Source organism: Perognathus longimembris, chromosome 3 (genome assembly GCF_023159225.1).
Source record: "Perognathus longimembris pacificus isolate PPM17 chromosome 3, ASM2315922v1, whole genome shotgun sequence".
Lineage (NCBI taxonomy): Eukaryota > Metazoa > Chordata > Mammalia > Rodentia > Heteromyidae > Perognathus > Perognathus longimembris.
This window is the reverse complement of record NC_063163.1, coordinates 113,499,867-113,508,525: the sequence shown is the minus strand read 5'-3', so window position 1 is coordinate 113,508,525 and position 8,659 is coordinate 113,499,867. Positions and strand designations below refer to the sequence as shown.

Below are 8,659 nucleotides of genomic sequence, written 5' to 3'. Positions count from 1 at the left end.
CCTGCTCAAGTCTTGCTGGCCTGGCCATATCTTCCAAGGCCCCTTGCAGATAGACATGGCTTCAGGGCCATGGTTTTCTTGGAGAAGAGTACTCAATTACCTCGGGGGGGGGGAGGGAGGGATCTGCTCCATGTTCTAAGGGACCACCAGGGAAGCTGGAGGTGTAGATGTGGGGCTTAGGCCACCATTCGAGCATGATTGTCCTTTGTCAGAGGAAAACCAAATGCTTTCAGATGCCTGGCCAAGGAGAAGGGTAAGGGCCAGGGAGGAGGTTGGTATTCGTGGCTGTGTCACTGTGGGAGATGTTTAATGAGCATTGAAGAGTGCAGAAAAGGGTTCCAGAATCCCCGTGATCAGAGGCCAGAACTTGAGCAGCCTGGGACCAGGGCAGACTTACAGAGTAAGAAAGTCGGTCTGAGGAGGAGCCAGGAGGACTTGGAGAGATCTGGGCACTGTGGGTTTTCTTGAAAGCAGAAATTGGAGGACAATCTCCTGAAATGGAATGATAAATTCTGAGCATTTACACAGTTAGGTCCCTCCCTGCCCCTGGCCCTGATTAGATTCTTACTGCCATGGGTCCCTGAACAAAGAACCACTGTCCCAAACTGTCCTAGCAAGGGACAAGTGTTTGACTAATGTGATTTGGCAGCTTTTTTGGAACCCCGGAAGCCAGGACTAGGCTGCTGGGTTGCTTTTTTTTTTGGTTAATGGAATTTTATGAGAAGCTCCATATAATGAGATACACAGCAGGCTAGCCTTGTGGTGGTGGGCTGAGATCTTTGCTAGGAGGGTTCCACAGGGCACTGGAACCCAGATGGAAAACCACAGTAACCAAACCCCTTTCCATCTGCTCCAAGATGCCCCAAGGAAACAACACCCTGTGGATTGAGGGTCCTCAGATGTGGCCTAAAATCAAAACCACTCAGCATGCCCAAGACAGGGAAGGGACGGACAGACTGGGTGGGGAGAAAGGAAATAAAAGCCTGCAGGAATGGCTTCCCCTCCAACTTCCTCTGTGACTGGTATCAAGGAAAGGGAGCCCTGGGGACAAGCCCTCCTCTCCCACTCACCATGCTGTGTGATCTGTGGCCCGCGTCAGACAGGGACTGTCCAGACCCCTGGGACACTTGCCTGCCCTGAAGAGCTTGGAGCCACGCCCAGTCTGGTCCTACTGCCAAGCGCCCTGGGACAGGTGGCCTGGGATGAATCAGACAGCTCATTAGCACTCGGTCCCCGCCTAAAAGGAGCCAGAAACATATAAATTGCTCCCAAGAGAGGGAGAGAAGGAGGCAGAGAAAAGAGAAGGAGAGAAACCAACAGGAGTTACATCAGCCAAACAGACTCACAATCTGGATTGAGAGCTGGTTCTCCTGGAAGAGCGGCAGAGGTGGCTGGCTGCCCCCAGAGGTAGGACAGCTGTGTTGGTGTCTCATTACCAGCATGACAAATGCTCAGGTGTGAGTGGAGTTCTCTCTCCATGGTTAATCTGGTGTTTCACATCTTCGCTCTTTCCTAGCTCATTGCCCTGGGCATTTATTATAGTAAGTCAACCTCCAGCTCTGTCTTTAGTACGATGGAGATTTCTGCCTAGTAAGAATCAAATGGGCACAGTACCTGATGTGGCATTAATTAACCTGAGGGTAAAGAAAGCAATGGGATTCACAGCAGGGCATTATGGAGAAGAGAGCAATAAAGAAGGTTCTGGAAGGTTGTGATCTAAATGTGATCCAATCACTCTCCATCTGCATGGCATTGGCAGGACCCATGAAACATAAAATCTTAGGGTACCTCCTACTCTATCCAGGAGTGTATGAGTCTAGCACCCGCCTAACCCAAAATGCTTTCAGATTCCTTATGGTGACACATCTTTAATTTTTCTATCCACACTGTCCTAACTTTTGAGTCTAGCATTCCTATTGATCTCAGTTCTGTGTGGGCAGACCTGGGGAGAAAGGAACTGGAGGTGGGAAGAGGAGCAAAGAAATTATTCATGTGAACGATGGGGAAGGAAGTCTTAAGTCTGCAATTAAAGATGACTGCCCGCAACTAATACATCCAGTGCCCAGATCTTGGTTTTCAACATTGTTCTCTAATAAAAGGAACCATGGCTCTGTGAAAAAGTGGCTGACTTCAAGACTGCTGGTCAGAAGGATACAAGGATTATGGAAAGCCCCCTGTGGTGTCAGAACTTAAAGGGGGGTGCAGCACACACACACACACACACACACACACACACACACACACACACACACACAGACAGAGAGAGAGAGAGAGAGGAACATATGGCAAAGGACATAAGAGCCAACTGAAAGAGCTCCCCATGGCCAAAGCCACAAAATTTGAATAAGCAAATGAAACAATATTGGATACACAGCCAAGGTATAAAAGGTATATAAATGAGCCAATACTAACATAAATAAGTAAGTACATGAAGCTTTGCGCCATGGCAGCAGCGTAGCCGATGAGGTTTATCTGAGGCATGATTATTGCTAATTGAAAACTTTTCCCAATGCCTAAATGAGAGGGAAAGGGGAAATCTCTTACACATAAGAATTCCACACCATGTATTTTATTTTATTGCTTACCCTTCCAGCCTTTTTTTTTTTTTGTTGCTCTAGTTATTTTTGAGATAGGGTCTCTTTCTTTTCTTTAAGAAAACAAAACAATACCAAAAAACCCCTCAGTCTTCCTTCCTACCAGCTGAGATGACAGATACATGCCATTGTACCCAGCTATTGGTTTTTGCTTAGTCTAACCTTGAATGGCAATACTCCTAGCCTCTGGTTCCTGAGTAGCTGGGATGACAGGCAGGAGCGACTATACCTGGCTGACACCATGAACTCTTGAAGCAATGACTGCGGTGTTTCACCTCTGAGGATTTCCTCCTTGAAGCCACAACCCCAGTGTGATCACAAGGCAAGCATCAGGCAAAGTCCAACTGAGGGGAGGAAGCAGTCTGCGAAACCGTCACGGTACTGGTACAAGGAAAGCCTGAGAAACCATCCCTACAGAGACAAGACAGCCACATGCAATGCGGTGGAGCTGTAGGCAGAAAGAGCAGCTTAGGTAAAAACTCAGGAAGTGTGCCTAAACTAGAGACAATAAGGATGGGCCCGCGTGCATTCATTCACGTGGCCAATGTCCCATACCGCTGTGAAACGTTAATCACAGGGAAGCGGACTGCTGCACACAGAGGAAACTGTGCTCTCTCTTCGTGTCTTTCCTCTGTGACGCTCAAACTGCTCTAAAAACCAAGTCGATATATATTTTTTAAATGTTGCCAGAATCATGTGTCTCCTATGAAGCATGAGTCATTTGACTGATCCGGGCTGAGCTTTGTTGAGAACCGACTGATTCGCTTTGTTGAAAACGATGAGGATAGATCTGGGGACTGGGGTTCACATCTACGATCCCAGACACTTGGAAAACTGAGATCTGGAGGACTGTGGTTTAAAGCCAGCCCATGCCGAAAAGTCCGTGGGACTTCATTTCCAAAGCAAAAAACCTGACTGGTGGCATGACTCGGGCAGTAGAGCACCAGCCAAGCAAGCATAAGGCCTGGAGTTAAAAGAAAGAAAAAAAAAATTACAGGGTGCTGGTGGCTCACGCCTGTAACCCTAGCTACTCAGGAGACTGAGATCTGAGAATCATGGTTCAAAGCCAGCTCGGGCAGAAAAGTCCCTGTAAGACTCATCTCTAACTAACCACTAAAAAACTGGAAGTGGAGCTGTGGCTCACCATGGTAGAGCACTAGCCTTGAGCAAAAGAGCTCAGGCTCTGAGTTCAAGCTCTATGACAAAAAAAGAAAGAAAACTCTGAATAAAGGATTGGAGTGGGCTGGGCCTGGGAATGTGGCTTAGTGGTAGAGTGCTTGCCTAGCACGCATGAAGCCCTGGGTTCGATTCCTCAGTACCACATAAACAGGAAAAGCCACAAGTGGTGCTGTGGCTCAAGTGGTAGAGTGCTAGCTTTGAGTGAAAGAAGCTCAGGGACAGTGCCCAGGCCCTGAGTTCAAGCCCCAGGACTGGCAAAAATAAATAAATAAATAAATAAAATTGGAGTAGGCACTATTAATTGTCTCCCCAGTTTGTACTCTCTTGAATACATTTTTCATCAGGGGGACAAACCCCTGTATCAGAGGGGTAAGTACACACAGCGTGTGTGTGTGTGTGTGTGTGTGTGTGTGTGTGTGTGTGTGTGTGTGTGTGTGTGTGGTTGTCTTGAAGGTCTCCGTGGGATCTTTTGGAGGAACTCAGCCTTCTAGAATCAAAATGGAAATCTTCATTAGTAAAAAGCCCTCTGCCCAGGGGCTGCTCCCCCTCTTCCTGCCTGGAGTCTGGGCTAGTACCCTGTCCAGGCTGCAGTCACATTGACCTTGGCATATGAAGGGGGCAGGGCAGAGGTGGAGACACCCTAAGGCCCTAGGTCGCATTGCTGATGGCTGCCAAGTCCAGGACCGCCCACTTCTAGGCTCAATTAAGCGAACCACATAAACCCTTCCTTGAACATGGTAGTAGTTACCACTTTTGTTATGTGCAACTGATACTCTAGGTACCTCACCTAAGAACCAACTCCTAGACAGGGAATCAGGAGAATGGGGAGAAGGGAAGAGAAAGGACGTGCACTGTGGAGGTTCTGTAGTGAAGATGCTCACACAGAGAAAGACAGTGGTAGGGAGAAAACTTACGTTTGGGAACCAAAAGTAACAGCATGGCTACTGAGTGTTGCTTTTATTGAGATGAGTTTATGGTAAGCCGTAGAGCAAACTGGCACAGAGTGGTGCATGAATCATTTGCTGATGGATGACAGCACAGAGGGAAAGACTCCACTTTCTCTAGGTCACCCGGTAAGTGGAAGGCAGAGTTGGGAATGAAATCGGGATGATCCGGCCATGTTGGTCTGTATGAGGGAATGGAGCTGGTGAGGAAAGAAGAGATGGAAAGGAGAGGCTGGGAGAGGCTGAGCTTCGGTTTGGGGTCCTGAGGAGGAGGGAGATCAGGACATTCTTTGCATGCTACAAGAGAGCAAAGAATAAACTTGGAATTCGGGTAATCAAGGAGAGAAGAATAACTATACATAGCTGGGTTTTCAGACAGAAGATGTAATTCTTCAAGACCTGGTATGAAGACCTCAAGCAACCATCCCGTGAGTAAGAAATATCAGAAGAAGAAGAAAAACTCTAGACTTTTGGAAATTTTTCTGCACAAAAAATTCAACGTAACGTATTCATCACTGAAAACTCAGCACACAGGGACAACTTGTTTCTAGCCCCTCTATGTATTCCCCCAAGTGGCAATTTACTTTTGCTTTTCAATACACTTCCCCCTGTTTGAAAAAAAAAGTTTAACATGTATTACTTAAACTCCAGGCAAAGCTTTCTGTTGTGGAAGACAGCTATAGAAAACAACTAAAGCATGTATGGCTCGCTCTGTAGCCGTCTTAGTTGACTGGGAGAAATCAGTGGACAGTGGTGATGGATATTACTTAGGAAGAGGGGTATTCATTTGAGGATTTTCTTTTTCTTGAAATAATAAAAGACCAAGCCCAGGGCTGGTATGATGGCTCTAGCATGTTTCCAGAGATCTAGAATTGATATGTGTGCATCTTCCATCCAGTTCAGACTTGTCAAGTAGGCGTAAGATGGCTGTTGGATCGCCACCATCACATGTGTGTCCCGGGCAGGAAGAAAGGAGGCATTCTTTCCCAGTGATTTTCCCTTGCTCTATGTCCTTTCCTTCTCCACAGCTGCCCTTGGTGGACAGGTGTTGGCAATTCCATCCTCTCAGAGAAGCCATTCCTGATATCCACGCGGAGGTCTCCCCTCATGCACTGACCACCATCACTCTGAAGATGTTTCTCCAGTTTAACTTAATGTTAATTTGCCCTTAAATTGTCTGCCTTGCCCAGGAGACTAAGTCTAAGACAACCAGGACACAGCTATCCCATAGCAATGTTTCTACAGTGACAAGAATGTTCCTTGATCCATCAATAAATGTATCTAGAATGAAGGAGAAAAACAATCATAAGAAGGAGCACCAAATATTTCTCCCTCCCTGATTTTGCTTGACCTGTTCCTGTCCTCCTGCCTTCTTTCCAAACACAGCCATGGTTCGAACTTACACTTGGCTGAAGTGTACCACTAGCAATGTTCTTTCCTCCCTTCCACCTGAAAAACAGTGACTGGGGGATGGTGTTTGCAGATGGCTTTTCAGCAGATATTACAACAGAGCACGGAAGGGACAAGGCCGCTGCAAAACCATCCTTGTGTGCTTCAGCATGAACCAGACAGGATGTAATTGTATGCAAATCAAGTGCCAGCTCAGGTCAAATCATGGTCGCTTCTCTGCCTTGCTGAAGGACTTCCGAGCCTCTTCGCTTGGCAGTGTGGGGCAGGTAGAGATGGAGAGCTGGTAGGGCAGCAGGTGCATGCTGGGAATCCCACTGGCATTCGGCTCAGACAGCACAGGGGCCTCCTCGGACCTAAGGAATGAGCACCTTGGAAAAGGAGGAGACTGTGACAGCCGGCGGTGGTTAGCGGCTGCCTTCTCTGGCATCCCACGAAGAGTGATCTTTGCCCTTCGTTTTTCTGCCTCTTCCTGGGTGTGGAAACCTGAAACATCTCTAAATATTGATATCAAGGGCTTCTGGCTTTTCATCCTGAACCCCTTCTCCAAGTTGTTTACCGGCTAAAATCACAGTAATCTTCGTGTCGATGTAAGATGGAATCATCTCGGCTGGAGACGAAGATGCGTGGCATGGACTCAGGGACATCTCTTATTCTGCTGCCACCCTGGATCCTGACCCTGGGGGAAGCCCAGCTTTGTGTGGGGTGGGAGCACCCCAAATCCCCAGGAAACAGAGCTGCCTGAAGGAGAAGGAAACCAAGATTTGGTAAAGAATTGTCTGTATCTGCAGCTCCTTTTGAAAATAGATGATTCCTCTGTGGGGAGGAAGTTGTCACTCTATTGTGAAAGCAATTTTGCTAAAGGGTAAAAACAGAGAGCAACCGAAGGAGACAGAGTCCGTCAAAGAGAAGGCAAGGCAGAGACAGATCCACCACAGGGAGAAAGGAACAAAGGGAGCCCAAATACTTATGGATGGGCAGGCAGTGGCTTTGAGAGATATTCATCAAGACAGCAGAAGAGTTCTACCAGGACATGTCCTGAGGATGTGCTGATTGTGCCTGAGGGGATCTGTCTCCCCCGCCCCCCCAATCCTGGAGAATCTCAGCAAGTTTGGGATGGAAACAAAGCCTGGGTAGAATCTCACTGCAGGAGCTGTGTGAAACTGGAATCTGAAGGCTGTAAATAGTCAGAGCTGCCAAAGGAACCAGGTGAAACCCAGGGGACCAACCAAGGGGGGATACTTTTCCTCAGCTCTTTGGATTCCCTGCAGGCTAATTACCTGGTTCAAGTCTTGGCTTTGCAATTCCTTGCCTAAGTGATATCGGATAAAGGATTTCACTTTTCGCATCAATGAAATGGGTACAGTGATAGTAACTACAGGTTCTTGTGAAAGTTAAGTGCTCAGAGCAGTGATTGGTGCATATTTGTTGATTACTATTAATTTGCCAATGCTATTGCTGTGACTATTATGACCCTCAAGGATTTATGCAGAGCCTGGCTTTGATTTGAAGACACCCAACCACAAGCACTTGTAACGCAGTGCAGTGAGGTATTACCAACAAGCCAATTATAGTTCCAATTTTAAAATGTCCCTCACAGGTTCGCATGTGGAACTCTTGGTCTCCAGCTGGTGCTGTTTTAGGAGTCCATGGCAGCTTTAGGAGATGGAGCCCAGCTAAGGGAAGTTGGTCTCAGAGATGTGCTTCTGACCATTATAACCCTTGACCTCTGGTCCCCTCCTTACTCTCTGCTTCCTGTCTACCATGAGATGAAGAACCTCCATCACCACACACACCTGCCACCATGATGCTCTTCCTAGAGCCAAGCAGCCATGGACCGAGGCTCCTGAAACGGAGCTGAATTAAACCCTCCCTTCCTTAGGTTGCTTCTCTTGGGTGTTTTGTCACCACAATAAGAAAAGTAACCAGTACAGAAGCCAGTTGTCCAGCTTCCAGAGGGGAGACAGAGGCATCCTGTTCATTACAACTGGGGAGGAACCTCTTACAATTTCTGTTTCTGTCGAGTTGGGCCTGGAATAAACATAGTTTGGGTAAGCAGCAAATGGATAAATGAACTGGAAACCTGGTTGTCTAAAATTTCAACCACGCTCACATTAAACTTAACACACATTCTAGATTTAAAACGAGTGATTAGGGCTGGGGATATGGCCTAGTGGCAAGAGTGCCTGCCTCATATACATGAGGCCCTGGGTTCGATTCCCCAGCACCACATATACAGAAAATGGCCAGAAGTGGCGCTGTGGCTCAAGTGGCAGAGTGCTAGCCTTGAGCAAAAAGAAGCCAGGGACAGTGCTCAGGCCCAGAGTCCAAGCCCCAGGACTGGCAAAAAAAAAAAACAAAAAAACAAAAAACAAAAAAAACACGAGTGATTAGTAACTCTTGCGAACCCATGATGAACCAGGAATCATTCTGTGTTGCGCCATATATATTGTTAGATTTCCTGAGCACATTAAGGTTTGCATGTAGTAAACTGGAAGGATGGCTTGAGTGGTAGAACAGTTGCCTAACAAGCAT

The 8,659-nt window shown here is 47.2% G+C and overlaps 1 pseudogene; it reads left to right on the top strand.

The window, feature by feature from the left end:
• Nucleotides 1-2,432: 2,432 nt before the first annotated feature.
• On the top strand, nucleotides 2,433-2,635 carry LOC125349828 (annotated as a pseudogene).
• The last annotated feature ends 6,024 nt before the right edge of the window (nucleotides 2,636-8,659 follow it).